This window comes from Phyllobates terribilis, unplaced genomic scaffold, assembly GCF_046119375.1.
Source record: "Phyllobates terribilis strain yellow unplaced genomic scaffold, ASM4611937v1 Scaffold_11__3_contigs__length_659146591, whole genome shotgun sequence".
Taxonomy (NCBI): Eukaryota; Metazoa; Chordata; class Amphibia; order Anura; family Dendrobatidae; genus Phyllobates; species Phyllobates terribilis.
The window spans coordinates 221,126,664-221,141,045 of NW_027362771.1; the positions used below are offsets into that span (position 1 = coordinate 221,126,664).

The 14,382-nt window shown below is 42.4% G+C and overlaps 1 protein-coding gene across 2 annotated transcripts in view; it reads left to right on the forward strand.

Annotated features, from left to right (window-relative positions):
• Positions 1 to 14,382, forward strand: part of TSPAN12 (tetraspanin 12) — a 256,980-nt gene that overhangs the window by 148,020 nt on the left and 94,578 nt on the right. The gene's annotated exons all lie outside the window — the stretch shown is intronic.

Consider the following 14,382-nt stretch of genomic DNA (forward strand, 5'->3'; position numbering starts at 1 on the left):
AGTGTGCAAAGCAGTCATCAAGGCAAAAGGTGGCTACTTTGAAGAACCTAGAATATAAGACATATTTTCAGTTGTTTCACACTTTTTTGTTAAGTATATAATTCCACATGTATTAATTCATAGTTTTGATGCCTTCAGTGTGAATGTACAATTTTCATAGTCATGAAAATATAGAAAAATCTTTAAATGAGAATGTGTGTCTAAACTTTTGGTCTGTACTGTATATATAGTTAGTAGGTGTTGGTTATGTGTCTAACCTTTTTGGGAGCTCCTCTCAATGCTCTGTAATCAACTGAAGCGAGTGGGAGGTACCGCCCTTTTATTTCAGACGGTTTTCGGTCCTTGATGGGGTGGATCTCTCTCTCAAGGTGTGCTGTCATGAGTTCAGGAAAAAGTGGCTACCGGTAAGTAACCTTGCTGTTTTACTAATGTCTCTCTTAAATTACAATATTAGCGTGCAATCCGAACACTTAGGAGCCAGGTATTGTACTGGGAGATACTATTAGACATTTGTTACAGGAGGCTGTTTTATATGTTCATGCTTTGCGCACTGCATTTATATTTTTGTCTAAATTTCCCTCTAAGGGTATGTGCACACGATGCAGAAATGAAGCAGAAAATTTCTGCATCATTTCTGCATCTCCCTGGCAGAAAAAACGCATGCAGATTGTGCATGCGTTTTTCCTGCAGAATACATGCGGATCCACATGCAGATTCACATGCGTTTCCGCATGCAGATTGACAAGCGCTTTCCAGGCGATTTTAGCATCACCTGGAAAGTGCTTGACAACTAGGTCACACTATATAAATCCATGCAAACAGCATGGATTTATATAGTGTGACCCGAGAGAGTGTATATACTTACCTCCGATGGCCCGCGCTGTCCTGCTTTACAAAGTTCCCGGCTGCCGGCAACTTTGAATTGAAAGACCTGCCGACGTCAGCGTCACGTGACCCGTCACATGACTCTGACGTCAGCGCAGGTCCTACAACTCACTGCAAGTGCCGGGAACCAAGCGGGAGCGCTGCGCGGGCCGACAGAAGGTAAGAATACATTTATTTTTTATTTTATTCTTTTTTTACAGCTTTTTTAATGGTACCTGGGTGTGGATGAGACTCTCCTCTCCTCCACACTCGGGTACCATCCGCATATTAGAACGCGCCAATAGCGCAAGTACAGATGCAGTCTTGCGGAATTGGCGCGTTCTAATGCAAGTCAATGGCGGCGAAATCGCCGCGTTTCCGCAAAATTAAGGCTGTGTGCCCACGTAGCGTTTTTCAAGCGTATATGCTGCGGAATTTCCGCAGCGTAAACGCTTGAAAAACGCATGTATATCCGCACCCCATGGTCCCCAATGGCATTCCGCAATGTCAATGCCCATGCTGCGGATTTTTCCGCAGCGTATATGCTGCGGTCAAAAATCCGCAGCATGTTCATTAATTTTGCGGAAGCGCAGCGGAATCAATGTGCGGATGGTACCCAAGTCTGGATGAGAGGAGACTCTCATCCAGACCTGGGTACCAAAGAACCTGTAAAAAAAAGAATAAAATAAAGTTTATACTTATCTTCTGATGTTTTCCCTCCGTCGCGCTGTTGTCTGAAGGACCTGCCACGTCATTGAGTCATGTGACCCACCACATGACTCAATGACGTCACCGCAGGTCCTGCACACAACAGCGTGAGCCGCTCAAGCCTCCGGACGGGGCAGAGAATGCATCAGAAGGTGAGTATAAAGTTTATTTTTTTATTTTTTACCATTCTGAACAAGTTGTCAAGCACTTTTCCAAGTGATGCTTGGAGAAGTGCTTGATAACCCGCATGCGGAAATGCATGCAAAGACGCCTCACAAACGCTTCTACCTGGCGGGAAAACCGCATGTAATATCCGCATGCGATTTTCCCGCCAGGGAGAAGCGTAAAAAATATGCTTCAGGTCCGCAACGTGGGCACATAGCCTTATTGACATGCTGCGGATTTTTGACCGCAGCGTTCACGCTGCGGAAAAATCCGCATCATGGGCACAGCACATGTGGATTTCCATTGGGGAACATTGCTTCCCTTCTACCATGCGTTTTTCATGCGTTTCCACGGCGTTTACGCAACTGCAAAAACGCAGCGGAAACGCATGAAATACGCATCGTGTGAACTCAGCCTAATTCTAAAACCACGTTGGAATTCTTGTGAAAACAGTCCCAATCTGTATAATGTATGGCTGCAGAACTGTTTGTTTGAATCACCAAGGTATCCCAAACAGTTTGTGTAGGTTTTTATCTATATTTCGCAGACCATAACACGTCTTGTAAAACACAAGTCTGTTTCCAGTCTTTCATTTCTATCAGCCGTAGTGCCAAGTCAAACAATATTTGACTACTTAGTCATACAATGCTGATAGCAAAGCGTGTGGAAACAGCAACAAAATGTTTTTTTTATAAGGCATACAAAGGACGTGACATTGTTTTTCTCTTATTCACATTATTTAATAGTTTTTACACAGACTAGAAGCACATACTAAAAGTGTATTTGTATGTGGATTATTTTAGGGGTATACTCTGTATGACAGTATTTTACACAGGGATCTTTCTAAGGGCACAATCATATGTAATGGAAGTTGTATACAACAAAATATACTACATTGCCTGGTCAAATTTTGGCGGATTTTATTTAGTAAAAATAACTGGGAATAAGTTAAAAACAATTTACATAAAAATTCAATAGAAACATTACAAAAATATCATATGTAAGCATGTCCTAAGGGCTCATGTATCAAAAGATAGAGAATTAAAATACGCCACGGATAGTGGAAGTAACCTGCGCAGCTGGATAAATGACAAGCCGCGATGGAAAATAAAATGTTGGTTTATTGTCAACGCGTTTGTGGTTTTCCTGAAGGAGGAGGCATAGTGACTGTGAAGCGCGTTGACAATAAACCAACATTTTATTTTCCATCGCGGCTTGTCATTTATCCAGCTGCGCAGGTTACTTCCACTATCCATGGCATATTTCATTACTTTCCTTGGAAGCTGCAGCAATTGGAATATATACTATTTTAGTGGTTTTGTCACACACATCCCTACAAGGTGAGCACAACTACCTATATTTTCTGTTTCACCACTTGGATAAGACCATATTGCGCTTTTTGCATCTTTTATCTAAGATAGAGAATTAGCATCACTCACTTTAGTACATCATGCTTTATTGTAATTTCATGTAGGGAATAACTTGGAGGTAGGACAGGGAGGTGCAGGGCAGCATCTAGAGTGATGGCCATGTTGTGTGGACACATGCTTCTTCTTCCTCACTGGTTGGTTCTTCAGCATATACATGAATTTCTTCAAGCCCCATTCAGATGAATTGTGCAGTCACAGAAATTTCTGTTTCTCATTAATATAGTGAAAGGAAAATATTCATGAGCTTTGCCAAAACTATATCAGACTTTAAGAGGGTTGCCCGGTAAAAACAAGTGGATCTGTGGTGGTCGGACCCCTTGTTCCTGGACTGATCAGCAGTACAGGGATCTTTTAGCCCTGTTAGAATGGAGTGCTTCTGCTCAACCGGCACACAACATTTTTATTGGGCCGCTGGAAAAAGCCATGCGCAGCTAATAGCAATGCTAAAGAGAGTGAGCTGAGTTGTTGTACTGGTCAGTGTGGGTCCAGTGGTGAAACACCCACCGATCTGCAAATGATCACCTATCCGCTGGATAAGTGGTAAGTTTTAGAAGGACAACCTCTTTAAAATAATTCAGTTATCACCAACATTGCACAGCTGTAGCATATAAAAACATTACAGCCAAAATGCTAACTATGAGCAGGGCAGATCAGTACCTGACACGTTCTTTACATGTCAATGAGATCATAAAGATCCGCAAAATAGACGCCGGTGCATGTACAGATTTAAGTAATGTCACCTAATCTTGAAAAACTGCTTACACAAGTCTAAACATGTATTTTATCTCCACAAAAACCACTTCACGACATTTAGAAACTTCTTTGTAATAGTGTTCACATTCATACAATTTGTATGATTACTGCAGCATTCTCCAGCTTGTGTATTATACGTCTTCCAATAGACGTGACTCCTGTAATAAATATCTGTCTGCATGCAGTGCTGGAGCATTGTGTAGGACAGGTGTTGAGGCTTTCACAATGTCCCCATTACTATTTATTTGACACAAAGAAGCCAAAATGAACATATCAAGTGTCTTTAATATTCCCGAGGTTATTATATATTTTCTGTCCATCCCATGCCTTCCAGTAAAATACCTCTATGTATTTATGTCAGTATATCAGTTAAGAAATACAGCGCTATAAACTTACAGATCTCTTGGGTTTTCTCATTCAGTAGTGTTTGATCTATATAATCCGTCTTCAGTAGTTTTCTATAGCTTTGCTGAATATAATGCTATTGATAGAGTATGATTTTTTTTTCACTGTTCATTATTGAAATGGAATAAAAGGGCACAACTTGGTACTGTCTGTATTAAAGTATAGTCCCTGCACTCCATGGCGTCTTCATGAGTATGGAAGATTTGATGCCATACAGTGTGGTATATACACTGTGTGCAGAATTATTAGGCAAATGAGTATTTTGATCACATGATACTTTTTATACATGTTGTCCTACTCCAAGCTGCATAGACTTGAAAGCCAACTACCAATTAAGTAAATCTGGTGATGTGCATCTCTGTAATGAGGAGGGGTGTTGACTAATGACATCAACACCCTATATAAGATGTGCTTAATTATTAGGCGACTTCCTTTCCTTTGGCAAAATGGGTCAGAAGAGAGATTTGACGGGCTCTGAAAAGTCCAAAATTGTGAGATGTCTTGCAGAGGGATGCAGCAGTCTTGAAATTTCCAAACTTTTGAAGCGTGATCACCGAACAATCAAGCGTTTCATGGCAAATAGCCGACAGGGTCGCAAGAAGCTTGTTGGCCAAAAAAGGCGCAAAATAACTGCCCATGAATTGAGGAAAATCAAGCGTGAAGCTGCCAAGATGCCATTCGCCACCAGTTTTGCCATATTTCAGAGCTGCAACGTTACTGGAGTATCAAAAAGCACAAGGTGTGTGATACTCAGGGACATGGCCAAGGTAAGGAAGGCTGAAAAACGACCACCTTTGAACAAGAAACATAAGATACAACGTCAAGAATGGGCCAAGAAATATCTTAAGACTGATTTTTCGAAGGTTTTATGGACTGATGAAATGAGAGTGACTCTTGATGGGCCAGATGGATGGGCCAGAGGCTGGATCAGTAAAGGGCAGAGAGCTCCACCCCGACTCAGATGCCAGCAAGGTGGAGGTGGGGTACTGGTATGGGCTGGTATCATCAAAGATGAACTTCTGGGACCTTTTCGGGTTGAGGATGGAGTGAAGCTCAACTCCCAGACCTACTGCCAGTTTCTGGAAGACAACATCTTCAAGCAGTGGTACAGGAAGAAGTCTGTATCATTCAAGAAAAACATGATTTTCATGCAGGACAATGCTCCATCACATGCATCCAACTACTTCACAGCGTGGCTGGCCAGTAAAGGTCTAAAAGAAGAAAAAATAATGACATGGCCCCCTTGTTCACCTGATCTGAACCCCATAGAGAACCTGTGGTCCATCATAAAATGTGAGATCTACAGGGAGGGAAAACAGTACACCTCTCGGAACAGTGTCTGAGAGGCTGTGTTGGCTGCTGCGCGCAATGTTGATCGAAAACAGATCAAGCAACTAACAAAATCTATGGATGGAAGGCTGTTGAGTGTCATCATAAAGAAAGGTGGCTATATTGATCACTAATGTTTTGGGTTTTTGTTTTTGCATGTCAGAAATGTTTATTTCTAAATTTTGTGCACTGATATTGGTTTACCTGGTGAAAATAAACTAGTGAGATGGGATTATATTTGTTTTTTATTAAGTTGCCTAATAATTCTGCACAGTAATAGTTACCTGCACAAACAGATATCCTCCTAAGATAGCCAAGTCTAAAAAAAACCCACTCCAACTTCCAAAAATATTAAGCTTGGATATTTATGAGTCTTTTGGGTTGATTGAGAACATAGTTGTTGATCAATAATAAAAATAATCCTCTAAAATACAACTTGCCTAATAATTCTGCACACAGTGTAGATGCGAGATCAAGAGACCTATTAGTTCTATAAAGTGAAATTGTAATATGAGGAAAAATACTAGAATCTTGATAGGCACTTCAGTATAGTGTATAGTAGTCTGAAGGGGTTATCAGAGACTTAAATATTGATACCGTGATCCGCAACCCTCACTGATCACCAAAATGAAGGGAACCTACAACATTCACAAAGTCACCGCATCACACATGAAAATGTTGCAATATATTAATAAGATGACAAATGCTTCCAGGCCAATATTTTCTTATTGATTTAAAGGGAACCTTTCTTAGGACGCCTTTACTTGTCTGTGTTTCCACTACGTATGCGATCTGCTTTTGTCACATATAGCACACGTACCCATTATAATCTATGTTGCTGAGCACATGTCTGTGCCAACCACACGGAGATATGTCAATTTTTTTACCAGCAGCATAGATGACAAGGGCCAATACCAATCTATGGGTCCGTGAAAAACATGTACAGTACACGGAGGGCATCTGTGTACAACCCGTGTGCTGTACTTGTTTAACATTCATGCCGGAAAAATACGGATGGCACACTGATGACACACTGATCCAAAACTCTGATGACACAAGCACTGTTTTTGTCTGAAACTGGTTTTATGTAGACTTGTGAAGGAGGCCTTAGGATGATTTTACTATTATAACAAGTGGTATAGGTCCTAGTACAACAATGAAAATAATAAGAATACACGTATTTTTTAATTAATAAGTAGTGTGAATGTTCACTGGGGGTGTGTTGATGGTTTCCAAGTGCATTGACCTATTCCCAATAGACATCCAGGGTTATTTGCATGTGGCTGCCAAGCTTCATTTCTCAGGATTGCCACATCAGATTACGGCAGCACATGTATTATTTCTTTCAATCAGATAACTTCTCTATTAAAGTTTTTCTATATAATTATAGAAAAAAAACAACATGGCCCAAGACTACCTCCCACCCCACCACAACCCCTCTCCAGTATGTGAAATATAAGTAAATGATTCATACAAAACATTATCTTCGTACATCATGCAGACAGCAATGGCCCAGATACATTTTGGAATACAAACATATAAGACAGTAACAGATATATCAAAATTTTCCACAAAGCCATAAAAGAGGCAAGAAAACAACCAAGTAGTGTGAATATAATGGAAAAAAATCACAAACGTTATTGAAAATGTATGAGATAAAAGTATGTAAAAAAACAATTTCTATTGAATCCACACAATGAAAAATGAGGTGGGACAACCAGAAACCATTTATAAGGCTGGTCACACAGAAATAACAACACAATCTAAGCAGTTCAAGAAAAGGCACCTGAATGGTAATAGATTTATGTATGAATATGCATACAACAGTATTGCAACTGTAAATAATAAAGGGCTACCATATCAATACAATATATCATAAATACAGACATTAATCATATGTATGGGAATGTAAAGTCAAGATAATATTGATGGCCAAGAGATCATAGTAGGCCCAAATACACAGACACAGCACCAACCAAAACGGGGAATCAAAGTGCCCAATTCTCTTCTTGTACAATGTGCAAGGAGGTCAAATAGTTAAGATACCAAATCAATACTGGGTCCATCCTGAAACGGAAGAAAAAGTGCACAAAATTTATGTAAAAAATATTGGGCTGCTGTGTTAAAACAAGAATTTTTATTCACAACTAAACATAGAACACTTCTCAGAAGGTGAAAGACAGACAGTTTTCCACTTCATTTGAAAAAAAAAATGTTACCAATTTAGAAATTGATGACAGCGACATCTCATTAAAAAGTTGGGACAGGGTCAGCAAAAGCTTGGAAAAGTGTTTCTATTGAAAGTCAGCTAGAGGGTCAATTTTTCATGAAGTCACATGATTATATGGAAACCGCATGTTAGAGGCAGAGTCTCTCAGAAGAAAAGATGGTCACCTGTTCACCAATCTGTACAAATGCGTCCAAAATTGTGGAACAATTTCAGAATAATGCTTCTCAACATAAAATTGAAAAGACTTAGGATATTCAATCATCTACAGTACATACTATCAAAAGTTACAGAGATTGTGGAGAAATCCATGTGCACAAGGGACAAGGCAGACAGTCAGTATTCAATATTAGATGCTTGTGATCTACTGCTTTAGCATGGGCAGTTTACAAAACTTGAAATGCTGAGCATTGTATAGATGTTTAAGGCCAACATATTTTCCCATCCAGACAATGTCTATTTCAGGAAAGGCCTTGCATATTTCAGCAAAACAATGGTATTCCAAATACCACATCCACCACAAAAGCATGGCTTTGCAGAAGGAAACTTTGGGTGATCAGCTGGCTGCCTGCAGTCCAGACCTTTCACCAATAGAAAGTATTTGGTGCATAATGAAATGAAAATTTTGGCAAAGACGACCCAGGAATGTTGAGCAGCTAGAATCCTACATCTTACAAGAAAGGGACAGCATTCCTCACCCAAACTCCAGCAATTGGTCTCTTCAATTTCTAAAGCTTTACAGACTGTTAATAGAAGAAGGGATACTATACAATGGTAGACATTGCCCAGTATCACCTTTTTTTATGTATTGTTACCATCAATTTCTAAATAAGTTAATTTTTTTCAAATTAAATGGAAAAATGTCTAACTTTCCACTTCTGTCATGTGTTCTATGTTCTGTTGTGAATAAAATATGGCGATAAGCGACTTCTAAATCATTGCATTCTTGTTTTCTTTAATTTTACACAGCGTCCTAACTTTTTGGAAATTGGGATTGTAAATGCAAGTTACATCAAGACTAGTGTTTTGAAGCCAGACCCATAATTGTTTGCCCATGTAATGACTGCAATTTTGCCAAGATTCTGATATATTTTGTCAGGGTTTTCCATTTTCGGTATACCCCATGTTCTAAGCTTATAGCTGTGTGCATTTTTCAATAAACTCACTCATACTTTTATGGAGATGTTTCAAGCCAATGTGCAGCAATCAATTTTGTAGCTTGATATACGATCCATTGTAAGGATACTCTTCTGCACACATGTATATATGTGTTTATTTATATATATATATATATCTAGATACATATATATCTAGATAGATAGATATAATCTATAATATAACGCTACAAGCGTCCCTCTGTCTGAAGCCTTTATAGACTGCGCAAGCGCAGTCTGGCTCCAGACAGAAGAACGCATGGAGCCGTTACAGGTAAGAGGAGTGTATGTCGCCGGAGATCGTGGTATGCGTAGGCACTGAACGCATACCGCGATCTCCGGCGCCATACTTACCTGACCAGGAGGAGTGTTGCCGTGGCGCCTCTGTTCTGGCCAGAGACCGGGGCAGGAGTGCAGCATCGGAGTCGGCGCATGCGCATAGCGCGCTATCTGGCGCCATTTTACTGAAGACACATTTGCAGTGTGTCTTCAGCAAAATGGCGCTGGACAGCGCGGTATGGGTACATGCTTACTCCGGCACCACACTCCTCCCCCGGCCTCCGGCCGAACGGGACGCTTCGCTGGAGCACAGGGAAGAAAGGGGAGTATGTGTTTATTTTTTTGTGTGTGTGCAGCGTGATAGGGATGAGGGGTACCATGCATACCAGGCTAGCGATGAGGAGGTACCATGCATACCAGGATTGGGGATGATGGGTACCATGCATACCAGGATGAGGGATGAGGTACCATTAGTGTTGAACGAGTATGTTCTATTAACCCTTTCGCCGAGTATGCTCGGGCGAGCACCGAGTAGTTACAGCTGCTCGGTGTTATGTTTAAATCACTCACGTGTGCATGATTTGCAACTGTTTGACAGCTTTGTTACATGTGAGGAATGATTGTTTCTTTTGCATTCCTCACATGTAATAAAGCTGTCAAACAGTCGCAAATCATGCACACAGGAGTGATTCAAACATAACACTAAGCAGCTGTAACTCCTCGGTGCTCGCCCGAGCATACTCGGCGAAAGGGTTAATAGAACATACTCGCTCATCACTAGGTACCATGCATACCAGGCTAGGGACGAGGGGGTACCATGCATACCAGGCTAGGGACGAGGGGGTACCATGCATACCAGGCTAGGGACGAGGGGGTACCATGCATACCAGGCTAGGGACGAGGGGGTACCATGCATACCAGGCTAGGGATGAGGGGGTACCATGCATACCAGGCTAGGCATGAGAGGGTACCATGCATACCAGGATTGGGGATGATGGGTACCATGCATACCAGGATAGGGTTGAGGGGCACCATGCATACCAGGATGAGGGATGAGGGGGTACCATGCATACCAGGATTGGGGATGATGGGTACCATGCATACCAGAATTGGGGATGAGGGGTGCCATGCATACCAGAATTGGGGATGAGGGGTGCCATGCATACCAGGATTGGGGATGAAGGGTACCATACATTCAAGGATGAGGCATAGGGTGCCATGCATACCAGTATTGGGATGAGGGGTGCCATGCATACCAGGACTGGGGATGAGGGGGCCATGCATACTGGGGATGAGGGGTACCATGCATACCAGAATTGGGGATGAGGGGTGCCATGCATACCAGGATTGGGGATGAAGGGTACCATACATACCAGGATGAGGGATGGGGTGCCATGCATACCAGTATTGGGATGAGGGGTGCCATGCATACCAGGACTGGGGATGAAGGGGCCATGCATACTGGGAATGAGGGGTGCCATGCATATCAGGATAGGGATGAGGGGTGCCATGCATACCAGGATAGGGATGAGGGGTGCCATGCATACCAGGATAGGGATGGGGGGTACCATACATACCAGGATGAGGGATGGGGTGCCATGCATACCAGTATTGGGGGATGAGGTGTGCCATGCATACCAGGATAGGAATGAGGGGTGCCATGCATTTCAGGATGAGGAATGAGGGGTACCATGCATTTCAGGATAGGGATGAGGGGTACCATACATACCAGAATTGGGGATGAGGGGTGCCATGCATGCCAGGATTGGGGATGAGGAATGGGGTGCCATGCATACCAGGATTGGGGGATGAGGTTTGCCACGCATACCAGGATTGGGGATGAGGAATGGGGTGCCATTCATACCAGGATTGGGGATGAGGGGTGCCATGCATACCAGGATTGGGGATGAAGGGTACCATACATACCAGGATGAGGGATGGGGTGCCATGCATACCAGTATTAGGATGAGGGGTGCCATGCATACCAGGACTGGGGATGAGGGGGCCATGCATACTGGGGATGAGGGGTGCCATGCATACCAGGATAGGGATGAGGGGTGCCATGCTTACCAGGATAGGGATGGGGGGTACCATACATACCAGGATGAGGGATGGGGTGCCCCATACATACCAGGATGAGGGATGGGGTGCCATGCATACCAGTATTGGGGGATGAGGTGTGCCATGCATACCAGGATAGGAATGAGGGGTGCCATGCATTTCAGGATGAGGAATGAGGGGTACCATGCAAACCAGGATAGGGATGAGGGGTACCATGCATACCAGGATAGGGATGAGGGGTACCATGCATACCATGATGAGGGATGGGGTGCCATGCATACCAGGATAGGGATGAGGGATGGGGTGCCATGCATACCAGGATAGGGATGAGGGGTACCATACATACCAGAATGAGGGATGGGGTGCCATGCAGACCAGGATGGTGGTGAGGGGCCCATGCATACCAGGGTAAGGTTGAGGGGGCCATACATGCCAGGATTGGGGATGAGGGTGCCATGCATACCAGGATTGGGGATGAGGGGTGCCATGCATACCAGAATTGGGATAAGGGGTGCCATGCATACAAACATTGGCGATGAGGGGTGCCATACATACCAGGATAGGGATGAGGGGTGCCATGCATACCAGGATAGGATGGGGGCAGCACATAACAGGATGGGGGAACAGGATATGGGCAGCACAATTGAAATGAAATGAATATATACCTATGCTCATCCATAGACTAGACAATGCTCGTCAGATATACAGTATACACATATTTCACAAGCACATACATATTTTATTTATGTATGTGATTGTGAAATATGTGTATACTGTATATCTGACAAGTACAGTCCGTGGAGTGGAAGGATAAAAAAAAATCCCACAATATTGCAGATAAATAGATTTGAGGCTTCCCTCCAGTTCAAGATTGGATAATATGAGAGGATCTGCATGGGGAATAGAGGCTTTTGCACTTTTTTCTCCTAGACATTGCAATGCTGCCTCAATTATTTTGATATAAATATAACTTAAGTCTTGTATTCCAGAAGGCCTTTTAAGCCTCTCCCCACCCTCTGTGTCCACTACACTGAGCAGCACCGTATGTACGTGCCACCCCACCACCCGTCTATTGTATAGCGGCTGTCCTCAGGAGCGCCAGGTTACATATGTGCCACTCTTGCATTGGGGAAAGCCCCATTGGAAGTCACAAAGCATCTCAGTGCAGTGTATATGTGTCCTGTATATTGCACAGACTAGAAAGGAGAGGTGCCATGTATGGACACCATGCACACAGCTGCATTCACCGTCAGTACTGCTACAGTTTTTTTTAAATATGATATTACAAGACTATCTGTTTCTGCATGTGTGTACATCCATACAGTGCAGGTGTATAGTTTTTAATCTACAGGAAAATGGCTGCCCGAGCTACAAGTCAGCACATGCGCCGGCTCGGGCGGCCATTTTCCTGTGGATCACAGCTTCAGGAAGTGATCGCGCACACCGGAAACCTGCGCCGCTCACCGCCCCAGCCCGCAGCCAGACACTGCCCGCATTCAGTTCAACCCGCGCTGGCCCCCAGCCAGACACCCGCAGCATGTCACCTCCTCCTCCTTTGATGCCACCGCCAAGGAGGGAGATCCCGCTCCACCACCACCGCAGGTACGCAACGTTCAGACCATAAGACGCACCCCCCATTTTCCTCCCAAATTTGGGGGACAAAAAGTGCGTCTTATGGTCCAAAAAATACTGTACTTTTAAAGATTCCCTCTACGAGAGATGTGCCAATCACCTGCTGCAACGTTTGGAGAAGACAGACGGGGTTGGGCCAGATCTTCTAATTATATTTTCTCTGAAATGCTGCAGTGTTTAAGAGAATAATATACACCACTACAATCATGCAGCCAGGATGCGATTCATGCTGCCCGTGGGTTGGGCAGGATGAACTGCCTGACAGGTTCCCTTTAAGTAAAGTCATTCTGACAGGTTCCCTTTAAGATATTTTTCTGTATGAACAGTATTGATATTCAAGAGCTACCATTCATCTCTGTTACATGCCAGAATTATACTTTTCCATACTTTTTCACCTATTCCCATCAAATTTATCTGCAACATTAGGTGCATACACACAAAAGGTGCACAAATGCACACCTGAAAGGATTCCCCACCCTGTGGGTGCGTTATCGTGAACTGTCAAAATACCAGGACAAGTAAAGGAATATGCACACAGTCATATGTAGGTCAATGAATGTAAAGCATAGGACATAGTAAGAACGGTTGAGAGCTGTTCTTCTAGTGGGGATAAAGCATAATCCAATAAGAGCTGACCGATTACTTCTCTCTGGTATCCATCTAATCTGGTGGCTTTATAATGTTCAAAGATCATGATATAATATAACTTAAATTTTTCATAGCCTATGAAGTTATAGTGCAACTATATACTATTCTTGCTATAACATGTATATGATAAGTACAATTTAAAGAGTAACTATCATTTTATTTTTATTTCATAAATCAATAGTACACATGAAAATAAGCAACTTTGTAATGGGATCAGAGAAATTGTCTTTTTTTTTCCTCCTGATTGATCTTTCACTCTCAATTTATGGATAAAATCAGTATTCAATTAAGGCAGATCTTTCCCGTTACTGAGATAGATGACAGTTGGTGCTTTTAAAATTTTATGGAGAGAAGGAGCTAGACCAATTGTCTTCTATTTTAGTAAATTAAAGATCCGAAGATAGATTTTACACGGGAATTGAGAATTTTGAGAATGAAGGATAAGTCCAGGAGGAGAAAGAAATGGCTATCTTTAATAAGATATATTACATATTTTCTTATTTTCACATGTACTACTGGTTTGTGAAAAAAAATTATTAAATTGACGTTTACACTTTTTAAATAAAAAAAAAAAAAAAAGCAAAGGACCTTTGTATGTCCCTAAATGATGTGAATGGAGTATAAATGCAGCTAGTCAATGTGGTGGTTTTGTAAATTGCCACTGGATTGTCTGTCTATATTATAGTCAGGTCTAACCTGAAAGGTATCTATATCAATTGAATGTTGA